Raw genomic sequence first — 24,114 nt, 5'->3', positions numbered from 1 at the left:
AGATGACCTCTGTTCCTAATCTCATTTCAGTTCAGTTAATATTTAATTGTGATAATAAGACTGACTTAATACTCCAGGGAGAGTCAGGAAAAAAAAAAAAAAAGTAATTACTGGGAAAATATTGAAGGAAAACATAAAGAGTCATTAAGAGATAACATGAGTTCCCAAAGCCAGCCTACCTCTTGTTGACTTCTCCAGAGCAGTTTCTGTCACTCAGCAAGTTCAGGAATTCAGTCCTGGGGGAAAAAAAAAAAATTAAATCAGATTAAGCAATAATGAAAAAACATGAATAACATCACTTGTGTGAGGTGAGGTTTGCAGTGTTGGGACCTTGCACCAAGCTTACTAACAGTTCTAGTGCAACATTGAGGCTCACTGGAGGTTTTCAAGTAGTTCCCTGGAAACTCAGTTGGATGCTGTTAGGGGGACCATGTGGGGTATTCTGGACAACAAACTGTTGTGAAAAGAAGAAAGAATACAAGTGTCTTGCCATTAGCTTGAATACATGCACCAGAGAAAAGGGACCAACTTAGCTTAAGCTGTTCCCAGCTGTGCCTACTGTCCTCCAGCAGCTGTAACCACTTTCATTTGGGAGCCCTTACTGGGACAGCGTGAGCACTGGGGTTTGGAGCCTTGAGGCCATAAGGATTATTTGTTGGGTTGTTTTAGGATGGGGTTTACTCATCTCAGTTACTCACCTTGCACCACTCCGCCTCCAGGAGTTGCTTTCTAACTGGTTTCTTGCACCACCCAACTAATTTGTCGGGTTGTTGTTTTTTTTTTCTCCTTCTTTGTTGGCACACATTTACGCACGGGGAATTGACTCCTGTGGCTCTGAAAGCAGTTTCTCAGATGTAGCTGTTCTGTGAATCAAAAAAGCCTTCTTTGGGCAGTTTACTCTGTCAGATATATTGTGAACAGGCAGAATCCCCTCTGAATACAAAATGAGTTAAAAACTAATATCACTTGAGCCCCAAGAAATATTGGAGATCTCCATTTTCTACTTAATTTGCCTTTCACTGGTGGATTGCAGACGTGGGCAGTGCTTGTCAGGTTATATATGTTATATCTTAATAACGGGCAATAAAGCAAGCTGTCCTGCATGAGGGAATGCATTAATCTGACAGCTTTCTGTCTGAAATAAATAACAATGGAGTATTGTGAAAATAAAATGAGTTTGTAAACAGGCACTCTCTCTCTTAGGAAAAACAACCTCCTTGATTGTTTTATGCTAATGCTTTGAACTACTGGAAAGCAATAAAAATGGATACGTTTAGCAGAGATATAACTGAATGTACATGATTGTTCTTTCATCAAGCCTGTTTGATAAAGAGAGACACTACTTGCCTTTAAATCTGATGCATATATAGTGCAAGATGCAAAATGGGGGAGGAAAAAAGTATGCCACTTACCTGTATCTCCAGGTATCAGTTTTACATTCTTAGAGCTTTTTTGTGAAGATCTTTCTTATTTGCTTTCCTGGTACACACACAGCTGAGGTCTTGCTGGGAAGCAGGATGGGCAGCCTGTAAGGAAGGTATAGGCATTTGTCTTTTCCCAAGCTCAAACCTGTTTCAGTGGCCCCAGCAAGAAGGGAAGCTGCCTGCACCCAGCTGAGCCGGTGCCCTTCACCTGTGGGACCATTTCAGAAGTGCTGTTAATGCCTCGCCTTCAACTTGGAAGCCCTTCCTGCAGCCAGCCAAGGCATTTGGCTGCACGTGGAAGTCTCGCTGCTGTCCATGGGATCGGTTGGAATCACACCATCAGGCAGTGCTGGCTGCAGGACAAGGAGATGCACACGGACACTGCTTGGCAGCCCTCCCACAGCACAGCACGTCCCCACCATGCCCTTGGCAGACAATGTCCCCTCCAGGCCACGCTCCGGTCTCTGAGCAGCCACCAGCTGCCAACTCAGCAGGGGTTCTGCTGGGAGCTGCTCCTAACACAGCGGGAGGTGAGAGCAGCAATGTCTCACTCCTGACAGAAAAATGCAGTGATCTCTGGGAGATCTCCTTGTAGGTCACACCTACCACACACGCAGACAGCTGGAGTTTGGGATAACCACAGCCTGTCACTAGTTTTGGATCCGGCGTCATGTTTTCCTCTTCTTGACAGTGGCTGCGTATTCCCTGATCTCTGACTTGCCCTGTGATGCATTAGGTGCATGGAACAGTTCCCCTACCCCAAACTCTGCTATTTCTAAGCAGATTCAAATACCTTTCCTCTTCACCGTACCTTTCATGGGTTCCCTCCTCCATCATTAGCTTACACTCACTCTCATTCACTGTCATGTTACAGTGTATGCCACGACACTCCTTATAACTCAAACGAGTTTATACATTTAATATATTCTCTTGAGCTTCTTGCTGACAGTTTTTTTTTTAGGTCAGTAAGTATCTTCATACCTTTGAATGTCTCTACTTTATGTTTTAATGGACAAATAGTGGAGATACACCAGTAACTCTGGGAACATGAGCATTACGGAGCATTACTAGGACACTTTCTTTCCTGTGCACCTCAGATTATTTTCTTACCCTTTAAGAACATAATTAGTCCCTTGAGGTCTGGACCATGCCTGTTGTCTGTGCTGTGCAGTCTTCATGCTACTCAGCGATTAATTCCCCTCCGGATGGCAGAACGTCACGGCACTGCAAGTGCTGAAAAAGGAAGAATAAAAAACATCCCATTAGCCTATGGAGAGGATGCAACCTCGAGATGTTCACTAATTCAGCCGATGATAATTTAAAGTCAAAGCAATTCCTAGGAAGGGGGGACAAACCAGAGCCATCCATCAGCAAAGAGCCCCTTCAAGAGGGGTCACATCCTCCCCAGTTTGGGAAGTGGAAACCTCAGCGACTGCCCTGCTGCAGGGCCCAGCTCTGCACAGCCAGAGAGTGCTTCCAGCACACAAGTGGGCTTATTTCAGGCACCGTGCACCAGCTGCTCTGCAGCTCTCAGTGGAAGCACAGATTGATTTTTGCTATCTCCAAGGAAAGTGAATTCTCCCTTGAGACCAAAGCACCTGGGTGTGCCCGCTGTGCCATTAATGGAGCAGGCAGAGAGGCCTTTGGTGGCACTGCTCTCTCCGATGATTTCTGTTCTGGGGATCTTTCTGTGCTGCAACACGAGCAGTGACCTGTTCCATCAGCTGAAGGCATAAAAGGAAACGAGGCAGAGAAAATAAGGGAAAGCCCTCTCTTTCATGTCTTATATGATACAAACACTAAATCATTTTCCCAAGGGAGGACCTGTAAAGGAGTCTATCCAAAAGGATGTATGTTTAACAAGAATCTCTCTCATTAGCAATCCAAGAAGGGCCACAGTTAAAGCAGACGAATTATTTAGTTTTTGTCTCGTTTCCTAACATTGCCACTGAACTGAGGCATTTAAAGTTACCGTTGTCACAACACTAATTTATCTATTTGAACACTGGAGCTCTCTGGTGATTGAACGAGTTCTGCAGCAAGAACAGATTATTTCACCACCCGCATCTATCTGACTTTCATCGTTTTATGGATATCGGAGAGAAACCGACTACAATGAGAGAAAGCACAGCTTTCAGTGCCTTGATAGCAGTTTCATTGAGACAGAGGAAAACACTTTTGCAGCCAAAACCTTCTGCTCATGTATGGAAAACCAATGTCCTGAGCATTCGTGTTGCCTTGGAAACATGAAATATAAATACTACTAATAATTATTTTCAAGCAACCATAGTATCCAGCGCTGGGGGCCTGATCCGAGTTTCTCTGATCCACCCTTCGAACTGAAGGAAATAGCAAAGAAAAACAAATCTCAGCCAAGTTCCACTTGCGCTTGAGTTTCCAGAAGAGCTACCACAAGTTTTTCATGGGATCCCCACAAACAACAGGACAGCCGTGGCTCCCTTCACTCACAAGACAACACCTGTGTGCCCAGGGCCTGGCCTGCAGCACGGGGCCATCAGTGGGAGCGTGGGACACGACCACCCCAGGCTGCAGCAGAGGGGCTGCTTCCACCACCGTGCTACATGAATGTGGCAGTGCTATTTTTACACTTGGTCCCAAACTATTTCAAGCAAAAATTTGCTCACCGCAAGACTTCCTCGAGTTAGCCATTCATTTCTAAAGAGCTGTTCATAGCCGTGATTCTGAGTTTTCTTTCTCCAGTCTTCCTCAGGAACGACACTACTGCCAAACTCTACAAATCTCTTCTGGCTCCCTCTGAAAGCTGAACTGGCTACAAGACTGGATCAAAGGGGAAAAAAAACCTTTAATCTGGAGGCACAGCAGTATTTACATAACACAAGATAAGCTCAAACTCTTCATATCTAGCATATAGACACGCTTAAGAGAAGCATATTAAAATAGGCCATTTTAAATTTGATTTGGGGTGGGGGTGGGGGGAGACTTTTATAGCTACTGTAAGAGGAAACAAGGCTGGCAATCGAATCAGCACTGCTTGCAAGGCATTTAAGTGAAAAGCTCAGCATTTTCAGGATTTCCTGCCTGAAGGAGAACAATCTTCTGGAGTCATTTTCACACACAGGAGGAAAAGAGGACACAGAATCCTACTGCAGCCTGGGGCTAATTCTTCCTCAGAGCTGGAAACCAAGGATCATGAGGAGCCCTCCTGAATAAGTTAAAGGTTCAGATGTCAGCTTATCAACTGTGATTGCAAATTTTGGCAGCAATCTACTAATAGGACTGATGACAAAACGTACAAATTGATCTGGAGTTGATCTATTCCAGAACTATAAAAAAAAATGAAATGTTTCTCAAGAACTGTCCTCTTTTTAGCCAACTCTGGTAAACTCAGAATAATGGAAAGTTCAATACATGTATTGATATTTATTCTAATGACTTCATCATCTGACCTTACGGATGCACTGAAACCAAACACAGAAATGCTTCAATATCAAACGCCCACTTCTGCCTGCTCCACTTCTGCAAGAGCAAAGCTATCCATTCTGCAGCTAATTAGCTATCGTCTATAAAGCAATGGGAAGGGCCCTGCTTTAAATTTACCAGACCCATCTGGTAAAGGCTTTTTTGAAAAGATGAGGCTTATGTCGTATTTTGGAGCTATCAGAGCCAGAGGTTTCCCAGAAGAAGCCATCTATCATTGATAACAGCTGCCAGTCCTCAAGATTATCAGTTATAGTTCTTAATGATCACATCTATGAAAATGGTGAGCAAAGGATCAGGAGGCAGTGGCTGACACATGCTTTAGGAACACCATGGTCAAACCTGAGAAAAGCTGAGACAAGGAGCAGGGCAGAGTTTCTCAGCACCAAAAAATGAGAACAGAGAAACATCTCAGGGGTCCTTCTAAGGTCCTCACTGTCTATCCTTCAAGAAAATAGGAGAATTCATGCTTTTTTTGAGTTCAGGAAAGAACCAAGGTGCTGCTGCTTGTGGACGCTGTCCTGCTTCACTGGATGCCCAAGTCTCACTTAAGCGTGGGCAGCTTCAGTTCCCACCCCAGGCTGATTTCTCCTGTCCTGAAGTCCCACAGGTCAGAGCCCTCCTTTGCTCCCACTGCTGCCCACAAGAACCTGAGCTCCCAGCTCTGTATCTGAGTGAAAGCTGAAAGCTAACGATGTGCTGATCAGGCTCTGTCACACACACAACACGGTCACAGCCACAATTTCAAGGCTAAATTGCTGCAAACTGCACTTCTCCAAATCTCTGAGGAGTCTCAGACTACAGCAGGACTTGGATCTGATTTTTTCCCCCTATTCTACGTAGCTTCAGTTCATTTCCAAAGTGCTGCTTGTCTATTCTCTGGTTACAGAGCAGCTGAAGTGCAGTCAAACGCGTCCTGCTGCTTCTAAAGCAGCTTCTGTCTCGCTGCTCTTATCTGGGCAGCACAGGGCTGGGTCCTGCTTCTAAGGAGAGAAACAGCTTACATCACTTATGATGCCTCACGTTGTCAAAATAACCAGACAAGCTTAAAATACAAGCTGACACTGCTCGGAACTATGTGCTTAAAATGTTGAATAGTAGTGGCACAGAATTGGAAATACTTGAAATTATCAGAGAATAAAAATGCAAGATATCAGAGAAACGTCAAACCTTTTCTGTATTTCACCCATCAATAACACATCGTACACTGCTGTAAAGACAGAGGATGACAATGTCCAGGAAGCCCCAACAAGTGCCAAGCAAACATTGCTGCAGGACCAGTGGTGCATCACAGGAACACGTGTAACCTCCAGGGAACAGACTCACCAGGCAGCTGCTCCTCATGGGAACTGCAGACATTTCTCATTAGTGATGTGAATAAAAGCATTTGGGCCTGATTCTCTACATGTGCAGGACACCTAATGTTGCATAAGCATGGAACTTACACACAGAGAAAAGAGATGCCAAGAGGCCCTGAAGCATCACTGCTCTCAGAGGGAAATCCTACAGTGAAAACTTCAGGATCCATGGGAAAACTTCAGGATCTACTTGCTCACATGGATGAGGACCACTGTACAACAACACTGGTTGGCTGTATTCTACACACCAGATAAGATGCTGAATGCCAAATTTCAGATGGGCATCATGCATTTTAGAAATTAAAATACATGTTTTTGGGTTTTTTTAACCACATCAGTTGGATTTTTGTCTGTGAGAACCTTTTCCTCAGAGAGGCTCCTTTCATGGAAGCAGCAGGGTAGTGTGAGGTAACAGCACGAAATGAGGGATCTTGAAAAGCAGAGATGCTCTGCAGAAAGCACCACATTTGCATTTTAAGCTACATCTATTCTCTGAATACTCAGACATATGAAAGCAGCCCCGGACTTTTAGTTAGCAGCAGATCTTTTCATGTTAGCCTGAATTTAAAGGTCGTGCATGTTTGCAGCATTTGCACAGGGCAGCACAGCTCAGCTCTCCCTGGGAGCACAGCACTGTGCTGAGCTGTGCTGGGTTGTGTCCTGCTGCAGTGAGCAGCAGCCCCAGCACACCGGGGTGCTGTGTGAGACAGAGCTCTGATACTGCTGCCCTCAGTAAGGGCTTTAACACGTGTCAGAGCTACGACAGCTGAGCCTTTTTAGCCACATAAAGGCAGCGCGAGTGATAAGCAACTGAACAAAACCCACTGTCCCTTTCACAAAACAAAGTCCTGTAGGAAATTGGAGATACTTCAACTCAATTTTCCACTTTCAGAAATCAGACTTACTTTACAGCAGGCTGCTCAGGAATTGTTGAGCATTGCGAGGTTCTCCTCAACAGCTCTGAACTGCCCAGAATTCCACTTTCTTCCTTCAGTAGCCTGTAGAAGGTGAAGAGGAAGAAAAAGAATGAGGTTACAACCTTTGTCAGCTCCCCAGTGAGAAGCAGTGATGCAGCAGTGCGTGAGCCTTCAGGAAAGGGGCAGACTGTGTGCTGGATTTATTGACACAAACGTTGGTCTCAGTTATTGACTTTCTGATGCAGAAGATGCTGGCAGAAAAATTATCTGTATGCAGAATGGATAAGAGCTGAGGGTTTGCTTTAGCCTGTCAATATACACAGGACTTGAATGAGCATTGGTTTGTTTAGGGTTTGTGATTAAATTGATATGGCTTATGCCTAATTATACTGCTGATATAGATTGGCAATTAAACAGCATTAAGGAAGCAGAAGCTAACATCTTCAGTCACCTGCCACACACTGGGGAGCCAGCAGGGAAGGGCCCTGGGGGGTGATTTAAGGAAGCCCTGCAGAGGTTATTTCTGCAGTTCACTGACATCACATGAGGCCTCATCTTCTCTGACACTGGATTGTGAATCTTACGGCCACGAGGCAGAGGGCAGATGGAGTAGGAGCAGCTCTGCTGCCACACACCAGTGACAGGTACCTGTGCTGCGAGCAGAGGCACCAAACACCTGGGCTTCCAGCACAGCGGCACCCAGAGGGACTCAACCTGTTTCTAGATGCCTTCCTTCCCCTCCCTCTTCCTCTCATGACACAGAGACAGTTTCTCCCATAAGTGGAGGAAAGTGCCTGACCTCTGAAGAATATTCCGTTGAAGACCGGCTTGGCTTGCTCAAAAATCCCAGACGTGCTTGCTCAGCACTTCGTTAGGGGGTGAGCTCAGGTCTGACAGCAGCAGCTGGCAGGTGTACAGCCGGTGCCACCAACCCAGGCTTGCTTTTCCAAAAGCTCAGCAAGGCAGAGTATCCACCTGGGGTTCTGGAAGACTCAGCTTCTGGCCCCAATTCCCTTGCACGAATGCATTCCTGCTTTGCTCTATCGGCTTCACAAAAAGCTGACAACGTTTAGGCATCTGGTGTGCTGAGACCACTACTTATCCTAATGAAGAATGCAACTAAACTGCTTGGAGTTTGGGTTTTTTATAGCTGTTGTTTCTAACTAGGTAAAGCCCACTTCTCCCATACAGCACAGGATCGTGCTCAGGATCAGGCCATATGCTAAGAGGAAGAGGGGAACAGGAAAAGGGATTCTCCTTTCCCTCCTTCCCTTCAATAAACCCACACCTGGCTGTCATGCTGCCTTACGACATCCAGTGCTGCTTTGCACCCCTTGGCATCACCTGGTCCTTGGGCTGACCATAGAGCTGGTACCAGTCTCATACTTAACAAGGAGAAAAACACTGCTGATGGGCACAGCCAAACTTCCCCAGCACTCCTCCCTTCCCAGCTATATCCCTCTGTGATTGCTGCATTAAATTTCCCAAGTGTTACTGCTACCTTTAGGGTGCAGAGCAGAAGTTATATGAAGTAGCAGCATCCCTGTATGCAAGTCAAAAATTATTTTACATACAGCACGGAAACATCTGTAGCTCACAATGGCTGAAATGGGGTTGTATAAAATTGCAGCTAGTATAAAAAGTTTTGAAATAGAAACGAAAATATAACATCTATAGAATGAAAACATTACATATTGCTTTTAAACCCATTATTTTATGAGAAACGTGGTCATGTGGCATTTAATCAATTAACTATCTCAGGACTTAGTACATCTGTTAAAAATGTTCATGGTCAAGATAAGAAAAAAAGGCTTTGAATGAGTTCTCACCTCTGGTACGCTCACTGGGGCTGCTCAGGCTCTCCAGCACAGCTCCGTGTCCTGCATCATGCCAGCAGCACGGCCTGGGGCAAAGCAGAGTGCTTTTGGGAAGGGTGGAGAGAAAAGAGGTGATACATCACAGGGTCGATATTTGGGGAATACAAGAGTCACTGCCATTAGCAAAGGCCCTAACATGGGCAACATGAGCTTGTGCAAGAGGCTGCAAGGTAGGTACGTACGTGATGCTCGCATCTTCATATAAAACAAAAGGAACAGTGTTTATAACCTGTGGCCAAATGAATGAGGGTTACGTGTTATCCACATTTAAAACTCAGTTATTTACACATAACATTCAAAATCGTAAAGGCAAGTAAGAGGTAGATGGGAAATATTTGCTGTTTGATACTCCAGTTAAAAAAGGGGACTTTAGAAAGGAAGGGCAACGTTATTCCTAAATGTACAGCTGTTAATGGTCTCAAAAACATCTGAAGAAAAATAAATAATTAACAAATGTTGGAGATGCAATACAGAAAATTCTGGCTTAACAAACATGCAAGACAACTGTACAGATCAGAAATTCTTGCCCAGAAAACACGACGACTTTACAGGGTCACAGAGTTGGAAAAAACCCCTATCGGTCTCCTTTGCCTTTCTCTGCAGCAGGCAATGGGGAACGCAGGCCCAGCCCAGTCACCAGCAGGGCTGTTCAGTGCCACCTGCCCCTCCTAACCCACGTGAGCATGGATGAATACAGGCAGAAGCGAAGGCCGATGTGCACTGTGTGCCTGTGTGCAGCTGTGCCCTGCTACGTGCAGTAATGCATGGGCTGACCATTATCAAGCAGGTGTTTAAAAGACATCTGTGAGCAGTTCTGCTGTAGTCTAATTAGTGCTCTAATACATATTACAGTGCAGAGTCATCGTTATTTCCTCTTCATTAGCTGCTGATATATAATGCATCTTAATAAATCTTACCCATTTCCTTTTTTTTTTTTAATAAAAGAAAACCAAGAGTTTATTTCTCTCATTAACATAACAAAGGCAAAAGGAATATGATTAATGCATGCCATCTAAACTGTATGCTTTAAACATGAAAAAACAATGCACCATCTCAGCCTAACGTGCATTCACAGACTCTAAAATACACTTGTCAATGTTAACAACTGCACCCAAACAAAATGGCGCTGTAGAAAGAAGCAACAGAAAAATAAGCCACTCTCTTCTCACTATCTTTTGAGATCACAATTCCTTATTCCATTTATTTGAAAAGACAGAGACCACGAAGCCTCCCAGGATGCTTCAATATCATTCCAGGCATGATGGAGCCTGGCAGACAGAGAGCACATGGATGCACCTCCTACAGGCACTGCAGTGAGAGCCCTGTGTGCCAGTTCTGCCCAAGCACACAGCTATGGGATGGGCACTGCTGAAGCACCGGCCCCTCTTCCATCTCATCAACTCTCCACCAAACATGCTGAGAACTGAGATGAACTCACCACAGGGGCTAGCACCTGAGGAAGGCATGTCTGTACGCCTGCTCTGCCTCTGACAGCAGCCCTGTAATGTAATGACTGCACGTGGCAGCCTGCAGCAACTTGCCAATTGTGTCTGATCCCCAAAACCCAACACAAAGCTGCTCTGCAGCCCCACTCCCCACCTCCTGTGACAGAGCCACAGCAGATGCCTCACAAACCAGTCCCTGATGAGCTGGAACACCAAGCATCTCAGCATCACTGCACCAACATAAGCGGACAAATGCTGAGTAGATAAACGCAGACCAACACTGAGTAGGATGAGACTCAATGCCCTCACTTTACAGACAGGGAATCAGCAGCTAACAGATTAAACAATTTAGCATGGGCTGCTCAATAGAAGAGTCTCAGAGCCTGGGTGGCAATACACAGATCTTGTCTCCTGCTACTGTCTTCATTTAACTTTGCCACCAGCACCTTAATTATTTTCTTTTGTTGTTAAAAGGCAGAAGCTCAAGCATAGCAAATAGTATAAACAAGTGTGCAAAGCTTAAAAGAATGCTTGATGGGATTTTGTCTCCTTTGCTACAAATACCCAGGACAAAGAGGGAAAGGTTGAAAGCAGATGGGCAAATGAGTTTTCTTGGTTTGATTTTACAGCGTTTCTCTTATTTTTATTTAGCCAAGAACTCTCTGAAGCCTCCGAAGGAAAGGTTAACGGTGTCAGGAAAATTTAACATGTATTTGAGATGAATTCAACGCAGCTCTATTAGCTTTAGGTCTGCTCTTTTCTATACTTTTTTTCCCTTTAAGACACGTTTACATCTCAATTTAAAGAAACTACAGAACCACACATAACTGGAGTGGTGTGCTGTTCCTTGAGGCATACCAAGGAGCCAAGAAGCACAGCAGTTTGAACGCAGCACGGACATAACATTTGATTTCATATATTGATCACTCTATTTACAGTTAGTTGAGTGAGCACACGTTTACCATCGGTGCTGGTCCTTACTCTTGTTTTCTGTAGTGAACAAAACTGGCTGAAGCATAAGGATGGGAAAGCAATCATGTTTTATGACCATAGAAGTGATATCCATCCCCAGTAATGAAGCATGAAGGCTTAAAAAACAAAACAAACAAACAAAAAAAAACAAAACAAAAAAGAGCAGTCCATGGAGTTATGTTAACTGGTCTCTCAACTAGGATTTAAAATAATCTTAAGTGGATACTTTAAAAAACTTGGTTTTTAAAGGTATATTTAATTGAGGTTAACCCCAACTGTAAGAAAGTAAGAACGGCTGCTTGCTTAATTTCACTTGTAGACACATCTGTATTTAATAAGTATAAAGATATTTAATATTTTTGCAATTTTTCTCCCCCTTTCATCTGTTTAGAGGCTGCAGACACATTGCACACAATGCACACAGGTGAACACCTTTTATCAGTGGGACTTCTGAAGATGTTATTCCCAAACATCCACTCCAGCCAGCACGCACGCAGCACACAAGGAAGTAACCACAGAATCAATTAACACAACAGTTATTTCTGCAGTCTAAAGTCTAATTACCCATGCAACACCGATGGCTTTCAAGCTAACAGAAACACACCATTTCTGGTCAAACTAGGCCATCTTTTCCCTCCACACATCCAAGATCAGCAAAGCAGTGCTGGATCGTGCAGGGGAAGACATGAGATGGATCTCATCTGCTCTCAGCCAGCTGAAACACAATGAACCCAACCAGAACCAACAACCAGATCTCTGCCAGGATAGGGGCTTGCCCCCACACCCTGCTGTCCTGGGCTGGGCCCTTGAAGTGCTCCATACCCATGCACAGGCTCCTCTACTGTGCTGGCTCCAGCTATGGATGCTGGGTCTTAACAACAATTCTAAACCTTATAATTAGTTCATATATCTCAGACTTACAGCGGCCTTTGTGTAGAAGTACTTTACAGTTGAATAACTGTGATTCTCTCTATGTAAAATAGGCAACATCAGTATAATCCTTAAAATCTAATAAGGATTCCATCAGGGTAAAATCACTATCCTTAGGCAAGAAAGAACCAATTCAATTATGACGTTGGTTGAAAAATCGAGGGTGAAAAGTTGTAGTACATATTAAACTTGAGGCTGGAAAAGTTGTAGTACATATTAAAATGGTTACTACAAAATTTGTGCATCCAGGCTAACAAATGCTAATATGTTCTTTTGTTACCTTCCAATTTCTATGATTCATGTAAGCCTGCAGCAAGAGAAACTTGCTTTAAATTTCATCTACGTTAAAAAATAGCAATGCAATTAATTGTAAAGTTATTAGCATTCATGTCTGGTTGTGTTATTAAGCTGTACACATCAAATCTGGTAGTACAAGTACAGAAATGTCATAATGAAGTAGAACAGCATTTAATCAGAAGAATTTCTAAAGGTCATCAGAGCATCATATAAATCCATCCATGCATGACAGCAATATGAAATAAATAACTGAAAGAACACAATGAGAATAAACTTCAATCTTTGAGCTTTGTTTCCAATAGTAGAGGAATTAGCTAAATTTCACGCTGAGAGCACAGCTAACAGAAAATGCTGAATTCTGTAGCTTTAATTAATGAAAGACTAATAAGACTTAGATAAGGAATGTTACACAAGGGAGCTAACGAGGTATGTACACTGATAGCTTCCCATGAACAGCTGATCTCATACGTCTCCGTAAAACTGAAAGGAAGTGTTCTGTTCAGTTTTTTCTTCCTCATTAGCCAGATGAGCCCTAAATGATTCCATTTAAACAACCAATGATTTATTAATATTTTTTGCACTCATAACAACAGTTTGACTGCTTTAGGCACATATTACATGCCTGGCGCTTGGCAATGCCAAGCACTAGATCAATTTTCCTCTTCTAAGGAAGCGAAAGGCTCTCCCCACTGCATGCATGGGGCACAGCAGTGACCCAGGTGTCACGCCCAAGGCTGGCATTGAGCTGGTTCCAGCACCACAGCCCTTCCCTGCTCCTCCCCATGGCTCAGAGCCCATTGCCTTTCCCACAGCAATTCCTACACTGGGTGGTGATACCAAAATTGCACACCCTGCGTAGTAATACTAAAACCCTAACCCATACATCATCCATCCACCAAAGCAAGGCATGACATGCACTAGGAGGATATTAACACTGTCGTTTTCCATTTCCTTATTTTATGCATCCTCTCCAAGCCCAATCAAGGAAACAATTATTATTATTTTTTAATGCTAATAAATGACTGCAAAAAGCAGCAGACAACTCCAAAGGCTGACTACATTCTCATGCATCACTTTCAAATCATTTTTTTTTTATTCATTAGCATCTGCCCTAAATGAAAGAATTTATAACCACAGTCAGGTTTCCCAAGGAATCATCCCAGCAGTATGTTTACTGAATCAGCAGGAAAACTGAACAAACAACATGAAATCAGAAAAGAAAAAGGCTCTATCTAAATGAAAGCGAGAGGAGCTGAAAAGGACCACGAGATTATAATCTTAAATTAAAATTGCAGTGGGAGTAATACAAAAGATATTTTAATCACTACATCCAATTAAATGAAGTAAATCACTAAAGCACGTTAAGTACCTTAACTATTATAATAATTAAGAATCAAACGGAAGCGAAGCATCTCGGAGAGGCCGCTGATGTGCGGGCAGTGCAGCTCCCAGCTGCTGGAAGGCAGGGAGCTCTGCAGGGCCAGCTGTGACCCACTGCCAGGTGAGGGGCTCTCTGACTCAGGACAGCACTGCAGTGAGCACAGCATTGCTGTCTTGCCAGCGTTGCATCAACAATCTCAGCAACATTGGCATGTTCTAACCAGCAAAGATGGCCGTCGTCGTATGCCAGATCAGGGAGTGTTGGTGATAGATATTTTAATTAGTGAAAATAGCACCCAAGAAGCACAATTTAAATGTACGGTTTATCTCTCAAGGTGCTTTTCCATCTTTTCTGCCACAGCTGGAGCTGTAAGTTTTCTGAATATGACAATACCGCAATGGTCTGAAGCAGCACACACGCACACGCTTCCAGAATGGTTCCCAGTAAACCTTTTTTCAGAGTTACAGTTCACCCTTGTTTATAAAAGACCAATTTTTCCTAATTTCCACACACACAGGGTTTGCTCGCCTTCAAGAAAGCCAACCTTTCTGAAGCTAAACTGAAATGATGTGAAAGTTGGAATCAAAAGTCTTTTTTGCCCAGACAAAATGTGCTCCTATTTGGCACAGATGGGTCCTAGGGAGGGAACTTGTCCTGCTGGAACACTTTGCTACTTGAAGACCTTCTGGACGGCAGGGAGACATTTTCACAAAGGGCAGAGAGCACAGCGATGGAGCACCATCTTGTGCTTTGTTTCCTTCTTGTTTGGCCAGTTCTATAGCCCTGAACATTATAAGCAGTCCCCAGTAGCCACAGGGCCCTACTCTGCAGAGAGGAGGAATGCTGCTTGCAAGTCTGTGTACATACTCGATTTTCAGGGCATGCAATTATTTTTAACACTTCTCCTTCCATTTTCCCTTTGCATACGCCATATTTTCCCTTTGCATATGTGCATATTTTATCTAGCAAAATTTTGTGAATACTCTCTAAAAAAAAAAACAAAAGAAGCAGTAAGTTTGTTCTCTTTGTTGTTCCTATTTGTTTTCCCTATAAGAAAAACGCACTGAAGTGCTCAGGGTTGGATTTCATACATTGTAATTTTACCTCCAGAATGTAATTTCTCCCACACTGCACTGCATGAAAGGGAAGAGAATACAGCAGTAATGTGCTTTTTTTTCATTCCTACCACTTCTTTATTGCTGGCAAGTAAATACAATTACACATCATGCACAACAATACACGCTAAAACTACAGAAACTACAAAAGAGCTGCAGTGTATCTATGTCCATTTGAGAGCTATCAAGCCTCCATTAGGGTAAAGAAGAAGAAAAGAAAGAACTTACAGAGACACAGATGTTCTGGCAGCAAGGAAGAGCTGCACCCTGAGGCAGCCAGCACCAAAGCCCTTTACTGGAAGACTGCAGCATTCCCACCCTTCAATTGTATTTGCAATATTACATTTAAGAATCTCATTTTCACGAATTTCAGCTCTGTCTCTTGAACCACAGAGCTGTTAACATTTTCCATGTTAGATTTGGTGTAGGTACTGCACTTATAGGACCAATCCTTTGCTTTACTCCTCTCTCAGAGCACAATCTGCTCCAGTCCTATTGCTGAGAACTCCCAGCAGTTCCCAGAAATCTGTGGATTCCCCCCAGTCATAGAATCATTAAGGTTGGAAAAGACCACTACAACCATCTAGTCCAACAGTCAACTCATCACCACCATGCCCACTAAATCAAGTCCCTAAGTGCCACATCTAAACAATTCCAGGGACGGTGGGTGACTCCACCACATCTGGACAGCACCAAAATGGTGCTGGTGTCCTGGTGGCAGGCTGCAAGCAATGGCTGAGAGCTGGCCAGCCCCACACCCCCCATGATGGGCTGCAGAGCTCCCACAAATACCAGAATCAGTGCAAAAGGCCCACAGCTGAATGCCATCCCTCTGCAGGGATCTGCACTACAATGCTGCCTTAAAAAAAAAAAAAAAAAAAAAAATGCAAGCCAAAGACAAAAAGCTACAATGAAATACCAGCATGAATCCAAAAAGGAATCTCTTCAACACGGATACTTTTATCACAATCCAATTCAAACTTCTTCAATTTTAACACAGACCCTGCACAGATTTTGGAACAAGTCCCTGAGCCAATCTTGTCCTTCAGCACACACTGTGTGGGCTGAATGGGGCACACACACTGCTGGCCTCCCTGCTGCCACATCACCCCTTCCCCAAGCCAGGATATCCTCAGAATCCCTTCCCAAAGTGTAAGCAGCCATCAGACGTGTTTCACCTCCCACCATATAGAGCTTACACTTCCTTATGTCTCAATTTCAGTCTGCTTTATCTTATCACCTAATATATCTAAAAGTCATTCACTGTCTCATGCTATTATCGTGCATTTGAGCAGCCTTATCTATGGGTATGAAAGCCTGACAGTTCTCAGCTCTTCTTTCATTTTGGATTTGTTTGGGCTGATGGACAACGGGTGCATAACCGCTGAGCATTCCCTGCCCAGATCCAACTTCAGGCACCATCCATAAATTCCTCCATAACTACTCTGTCTTTTCTTTCCCTAGATTATCCCAACAGTGAGAAACCTGCTTCTTTCAGTAACATTTTGGAGATGCGGTGTTTCCTAAGCGAGGACAGCTTCCTCAAGAGCAGGGTAGGAGGGCTGGGGCAAGTTACTGCGGGCACCTTGACCAGAAGCATGCTTCTATCAAGACTTCACCTGCTCAATTATCTTTTTCATCTGTTTTTTCAGCTCTTCAAAAACATATCCTTATTAATGGAATTCTAGAAGTTCCCATTATATATTCTGCTTTTCAAGCACAGTAAATTGTGATACTGAATGCTACCCGGTGACAGCAAGTTCTTTAAGGGTTCTTGTATACAGCACTGCTCTTCCCATCAAATTTCCAATAAAGTATTTCCATTTTTATATCTGAAATCCCAGAAATGGCACTAGAGAAACCTGGCATTTTACTCTTAAATTTAATACAAACTATTTCGCTCAGCATGAAAGCATTTTAAAATGACTCCAGTGCAGATTGTGGTTCACTCTGTTGTATTTGGTGAGCTTAGTACATCCATGGCAACTGATGAATATTACTGCTGCTATTGCTATAAATAACAAACCTATTTGGCAAAGTCTGAGATGTAAATATTAAATCCCGCACAAAGGCAATTTTCTGTTCCTTCCTTTGCTCCCTTCTGAGTTGGGAACCTATATCCGCCTGTCAGTAGATTATTTCCAAACAGATCTGCAGGTGTCACAATATTACAGAAACCAGCAATTTCTATTGGCACTGTCTTCCAGAGGGATCTCATGGCTGGGGCCAGGTGTTGGGTGATGCCAGAGGCAGCCCCAGCCCCAGCAGAGCTCTCCAGCACCCACTAACACGTGTGCTATTCATGGCTTCGCTTTTACAAAGCTACAGGCTGAGCACCTGCAGTAGCCTATGCACAACCAGGTTGCTATTTTACATGCACAATTAGGCACGGGGCACACAAATGGAGTTAATCCCCTTCCAACAGATGGTAGCAGTGCCTGCGAGCCCCTCTGGAAGTGCTTTGGAGGCAGCAACAGAAGCCGTTCAATGATGGGTTACTCCCAACCCAGACCTCACCCATCAGTCCCCAAAACACAGCTGGCTACACCTTACCCAGGAGCTGCCAAATACCCCAACACAGCAGCCAAAAACCAGTGCAGAAGGCACTTGGATCAGAAGAAAAACAGATCTCCTCTCCTCTGAAAAATCTGCTTGTAGTCCTCTTAGTTAAATCTTGTCTTGTTAGGCAAAACAGCCTGCATCGAGGTGTGCTGCTCTTGACATTTTGGGATGTGAGTAAACAACGTAAACATGAGCGTGGGAGAAATAAATGGGAATGGCAGAGAACTGCTGCTCAGATGCAGTGTGAAACCCTCAGGCACTGAATGCTACAATTCTTTGTCATAAACACATCAATTACAGTGTTTATATCAAAGCTCTCCATAGATTATACTATTAATATAAAAATGACAGCTGCCATGCAACATATACAGCAATGTCACCCTTTGTAAGCCTACATCACAAACAGGGGGTTGAGTCTGCACAATGCAGGTTCTTGCTCAGGCAAACACTTGATTAAATTCAGCTAAAGACCTCAGAGTTTGTGCCAAGACCATGCTTGTAATGCAATTTAAGTACATAATTCTAAAACAACTAATTCTCGACGTAATACCAAGTAATTAAATCGGCAGTGTGAGCACCTGTGGATTTTTTGGTGTACGTAACATTACATTTACAGCTGCAGAATCACTGTGAGGTTCACAGAGCCCCATCTGTACTTAGAGCAGTTCAATCTCTTCCAACCTGGGAATCACCTCTATGAGGGTTTGTGTATAGACAGACAAGAACACAGACTCTTCCTGCACATCCCTCTGTAAGCTGCATCAGTGCAGGAACACAGACACTGCCCTGCACGAGGGCAGCCGGGGTTGGCTCCAGCTCAGGCAGCTGCTCTGGGAAATGGAACCAACACAGATGTTGGGGTGGAGGAGGGAGGAGGTCAAAGCAATCATTTGAGAAAAGGCAACAGCAACTGAAGCCCGCCATGAAGAATTAAAATGAAAAGCATTTTAATTTGCACATTCAGGTGGTAGCCACCTAATTACGTAGCATAAACAAGGGGGGAAAAACCAATGAATAATTAATCTGCACTTAACATCAACTTCACTTCTTGCATAATTTTTTACCAGAATAAGTTACTCTCGTTTAGAAATCATCACGTGGGAACATATTTACTCTCAGAATTTGAAAGCAAGTTTGACTTCAAGATGAGTCTTTGAAGCACACCTCGGAGCATCGAGGTTCTGAGCTGGGCAGAGGGAGCTGAGTCAGGAGAGCAGCATCTCCACTCCTCCCAGCTGTCCTCCTGCAGCACGGCCAGAGAGGGCACCCGGTCCATCCACTCATTAATTTACAATTAAATGAGTAAAATACAACTATTTCCTTTAAATTGATGAATTTAAAGAAAACCCTTTGAGAGAACTGTGTCACCAGTAAGTTAGCTGAGGGCAGTTCAGTGGCTGAGTTCAGGGGCCCACTGCAGCCTCAGCTTTTTGCTGAGGTTTAAATTCTGCTGCACTCAACACTCCAGTGCTTAAATCCTCCTCTGAATCTTGCCCTGGGCCACTTTAAGTGCACAAACAGATGCCAAATGAGTCTTTCCGTGGTGAAATACCTCTCCAGAGCCCAGCCACCTCCCAACCAGCTCTGCATTCTGTTTACTGACTGTTATTGCCTCATTTCCCAAGTGCCTGCTTTTAAAATCTCTCTGCTAATTTTACCGATTTGAGGTATTTTCGTTTCTCTTCCACTAGCAACCTTCCCTGAATTCTCTCATTACTGATACCCAAATGGCCACTCCAGAACCGCACCTTCATGCAGTGCTGAGTGCAGGAGGGCTGCACTGAGTTATGCTGCAGCTTTCCCTCATCTCTGAGCCTCTGTGAGCACGAGGAAGTCTTTCAAAGAAAATAGGTTTTACTGCCACAAACGCTAAGGAAAATCAATTTATCTTTGTTCTTATCTATAGACTTATCTGCAAGAAAATACCAGCCCGATGGTTCTATATACTGCTGCTAGTTCTCATTGTCTGGATTAAACACTTTCATTTTTCCATAATTTGCCACACTTGAAATTTTTTATGGCCAATTTTGGAAATGGAAAGCTCCCGTTGTTTAAAAATAATGGTGCCTGCAGTACTGGAGGGAATCATTGCTTCTCAGCTGAACCAAACTGACTGTGGGATGGCAGGAGTACCTGCAGCACAGTGCTCACCCCCAAAGGCCACACTGGAATCAGCTCCATTGGTTTATAATTGTGTTTTGTTTCCCTTCAATTACAGGAAAGAAGTCTGTATAGGCAAGAGGTGACTGAGCAGAAATCCAGCACCCTGATTTGACTCAGCGCATGCCCGGAGCTCCTTGGATTCCTTGCAGTTCTGGGCTGCCTGCTAGGCTGAGCCCTGACCCTTTGCATCTGGGACCACCTGCACCTAACAGAGGAATGCCAACCCCAAACTACCAGGCACATCCTTACGTCACTGAGCCACGTGCACTCACTGACCCAGCTCAGCAATTAGCTGCTCCAATGTAAATGTGATCTAATCATAGCTGCTGTGCTACCTCCGATTAGTGGAGTTGGTTTCTGTTTACATGCTATTTACATAACTGCATGGAGCTATTAAGCATTTGCACCCAATTAAAAGCTGAATCATTCACAGGATAATTTCCCAGCGCTGACCCACCTGCTCCTTGTGACAGTTCTGCTCAGCACCCACACTGCCGAGTGCCTTCTGATCTCTGTGCTGAGATTGTCGTGCACCCCATAAATTCCATAACACACCAAACTAAGGACCTACAAACAGCTATCATTTGGGATAATATACATTTAATTTCAGCCCATAAAGCTGCTAGCTCTTGCTGCAGCACCTTTCCAAGACAACAGTTCTGTGTTGGCTAAGCAGCATGTGTCCTGCCTGCAGCCTTCAGCCAGCACAGAGCTGGGACGGACAGCTGGATCTGAATAGGGGAAAAACACGAAGACATGGAATCACAAGCTCTGCTGAGGCAACAGAGCCACAGCTGCTCCTCTGAACCTGACCCAGGGCAGAGCTGGACCAGTGGTGGCACAGAGCAGTCAGAATGCTGCTAATGTCCAGCTTGGTGGCTTGGTGCATCTGTCTGACACGGCTAGAAAGTGCCTCACAGACCCTACAACACAGGGGCAGAGCTGTGTGTATCCCCAACCCTCTGCCCTTCTCTGGTGAACCCCTCCTTCCAACACACTGCTACACCTTTCAGCAGCAACTTGCAATCAAATTTATTTCCATAAATGCACTGAACTGCAGATTACAGTACAACCTTTCCTTTGCTCGCTGCTGTCTCCCCTACGTTTCAGTATTTAAAGCCACTTTCAAGCACGCTTTGCTATCTCTCCTCAGCACACACTGCCAAGTCCCTGTGCAGGGTTTCGATGTGACTACGGGAAGAAGCTAAACCGAGAAATACTGTCACAAAGAAAAAGGGAAAAGGAAAAAAAAAAAGAACCTGACAAGAAGAAAAACTGACACAGGAAAAATGCCAGCCCTCTACAGTCAATCTTCAGGTTGGCAGAAGAAACACCATTAAGCACAAAGAAAGAGGGTCTCTGATGACAGATGTATGCACAGGCTTAACACAGGGATGATTAAAAAATAAACAACTATAAAAAAGTCACATTTCTCTCCATTTAGTCTTAGCAACGATCTGTTGCAGCTCACGGCCGTGACTGTGCAGAGGCTGACAGCACGCAGTCACAGCAGCCCTTTTGCCCAGCCCCACTGACCAGAACAGGCATTAAGCCCTTCAGCCCAAAGCACCTAGTGCTATTACAGGTTTACTTTTTCCTTTTTTGGAGGCATATCGTTCCTGTGGCACCAAACCCAAAGAAAGCTGTTTGCAAGAGTGAGTGATGCCACAGCAATTCGGTCCCGTGGGGTGCAGTAACCACACACCTCTCTGCCATGGGCAGCTTTCTAGGGATGGCTGCGTTGGCACCCAAGGGTCCTAAGAGAGCAGCCAGGCTCCTGCACACCTGCCCAGGCTTTTCACCTCTGGGGACAAGGCATACCTTGTTCATTTTGATAGTCTTTATTTAGCAGTAACACTCCAGGCAGCTTGTAAAAATTTCTCTGCTGCAGAAAGAGGAACTGTTTTCAAAAGCCCAAATAATTCCATTTTAGGGTCTTATCCTGATAATCACAACACTGATATTTTTCATATATACTTGTAAGAACTGAGATCTTAAATTGAAAGTAACGTGGACTCATTACAAGATCTAAAAGAAATGGGACTGGAAAATTAAACTTTTTAAGTGTATGCAGGACTATAAAAGTTTTTAGAGGTGTAAGGATGCAGGTACTCACCCAGCAGTACCTGACTGCATTTTTCAGCCTTTAAAAATACACAAAAAATGGCTCACTCTGCATTTTAGAAATAGGAATATGCAGCAAGATCTTTAAACAAGTTTACATCCCCAACTCCCATACATTTTGCCCACGGCCCCTAAATCATTGCGTGATTTTTGAAATGTTTATCTTCCAGCTAAGCAGTATCAGTTGTCTGAAAACCATAAGTGCAACAAATATCTGCCATGGTAAATTACCCAGCCAGCACAGTGAGCGCCCAGACACATGATTAAGCTGCCATGGATTAACAAGCAACTACATTTCACTAAGCCGCCTGTACCAACACTTTTAGCCCAATGCAAATTAAGAAAAATGAGTTAGCATGAACGTATTTCACCAGGGTCTGAGCCTGCGTTTGTCATGGGCAGAGGACGTACACAATCAGTTATCACAGTGCAGCCAAGCAAGCATCGCTCCAGGACTTTGCTTGGAGCTCCAGCAGCTCCAGCAGCACCCAGGGAGTAGCCAGCTGTACCTGGGAGCCACTCATCCCAAGTCCCTGACCACCAATGTCACTGCAGCATGGGGGTGGGAGGAAGGCAGAGGGGCAGGTGAGCACCCAGTGCAGTCGGCTCCTCCCAGCAAAACTGTACAGTTGGGTGGAGAAGGAGCCACTACGTAAGCCAAACCAGCCTGGTAATAACGTGCTAAAAATAATTGAGTAAGTGCATCATCTGTTAAGCTGGGAACTCACTGCCAAGTCTTCCTGGAGTAGGACATGCGTTCCTCCCCCTTCCAAGGCATCCAAAGATGTAGATATTGCAGAGGAGTCGAAATAATCTGTGACATATACATTCCCATGTGGGAGGAGAAAGGAGACTCCCCTATAGACTCCTATGTTTTTCTCAGAAGCAGCTGGTGCTGGCCACTGTGAACAAAAGGATGGTCTTACATGGTGCTGTTCCTATTCTGCTATGTCAGTATTATGTCTTTGTTTCATTTATTGCACCTTGCATAAAAGCTGGGCTCCTGACCTCAGCAGAGGAGGGTCATCACAGTATTTCTCACTTTGTTTTCTGCACAGATCCTTATAAATGAGGGATACGACCCTTTCTGGAGACTTCTCTTTTTCTTGCTTTGTTTCTCTCTTCAGCTAAAATAACAGACAAAATGGATTTGGACAGTTTTTGTCAACAGGGAGCTATAGTTAAAGCTGTCTGGGAAATAAAACAGTGGGTTTTTCAACAATAATGTTTTAATGAATGCTCTGATTCTACACAAGGATGGAGTGAGCCAGGCGCTGAGCAGAGCTATGGGTCCCAGCCCAAGGAGGGATGCAGGGCTCCAGGAAAGCACTCACTGACAGAGCACCAATGCAGAACTGCTCCACCCTATAACTGCTTCCCTATGGCCTACAGTCATCCACTCCCCACAATCAATTGCTAATTTAAAGCAAGACCATCCCTAGAGTGCAGAGACTGGCCTGCAAGGCAGGAGCAGGACCCTCCTCTGCACCTGCAACCTCTGTAAAACATGACTTTTAGTTCTTATTAATTGACTCTCAGCCCTCTCCTTACTTCCCTCTTTTCCCTACAAATCTCATCAAAGCTTTTCTGTAATAGCGATCTCAAAACACAGTCAGCTCAATGAGCTGCTAGAAGAGCCGAAAACACAGGTCCTGAGGGATTGCTATCATCCAAGTAGGATGAGGGTGGAGCTGAAGCTTTAAGCCAAGTAACTCCAAGCACAATTCAGACAGCACAGAACTAAAGGAGGGCTGGGGAGGGGGGAAAAGGGGAAGGGGAGGAAGAACAGCTTTTGTTTTGGGGAAGGAGTGATTTAAGCCAAGAGACAGTTAGTTAGCGTCCATTCTGGACATCTCAAAACTGCCCAGAGGCAAAACAAACAAAACCATTTCTTTGCTGGTATTCGGGACACTTGGAAGTTCCTTGCCCGGGGTACTTAATTTAATATAAAACAAATCACCCTGGAGCAACAAACAGAAAATTTGCTAGTAAACAAGACAGCTCAAATTATTTAACAGCGGAATCCAGAATAATTAAGCCACAAGATCCAGAACATCTAAAGCTAATTATATAAGCAAGTACCCAAAATA

General features: G+C 44.2%; 1 long non-coding RNA gene across 1 annotated transcript in view; it reads right to left on the bottom strand.

The window, feature by feature from the left end:
• LOC104913199 (uncharacterized) overlaps window positions 1-24,114 on the bottom strand; it is a 139,867-nt gene that overhangs the window by 11,258 nt on the left and 104,495 nt on the right. The window contains exons 3-8 of the long non-coding RNA XR_004161340.2: window positions 8,988-9,079; window positions 7,147-7,239; window positions 4,070-4,223; window positions 2,535-2,657; window positions 699-1,526; window positions 180-236 (exon numbers count right to left, since the gene is read on the bottom strand). This is a non-coding gene — a long non-coding RNA (uncharacterized LOC104913199). The remainder of the gene's footprint in view (window positions 1-179; window positions 237-698; window positions 1,527-2,534; window positions 2,658-4,069; window positions 4,224-7,146; window positions 7,240-8,987; window positions 9,080-24,114) is intronic.

Source organism: Meleagris gallopavo, chromosome 14, assembly GCF_905368555.1.
Source record: "Meleagris gallopavo chromosome 14, MGAL_WU_HG_1.1, whole genome shotgun sequence".
Lineage (NCBI taxonomy): Eukaryota > Metazoa > Chordata > Aves > Galliformes > Phasianidae > Meleagris > Meleagris gallopavo.
This window is presented reverse-complemented; position numbering and strand designations above follow the sequence as displayed.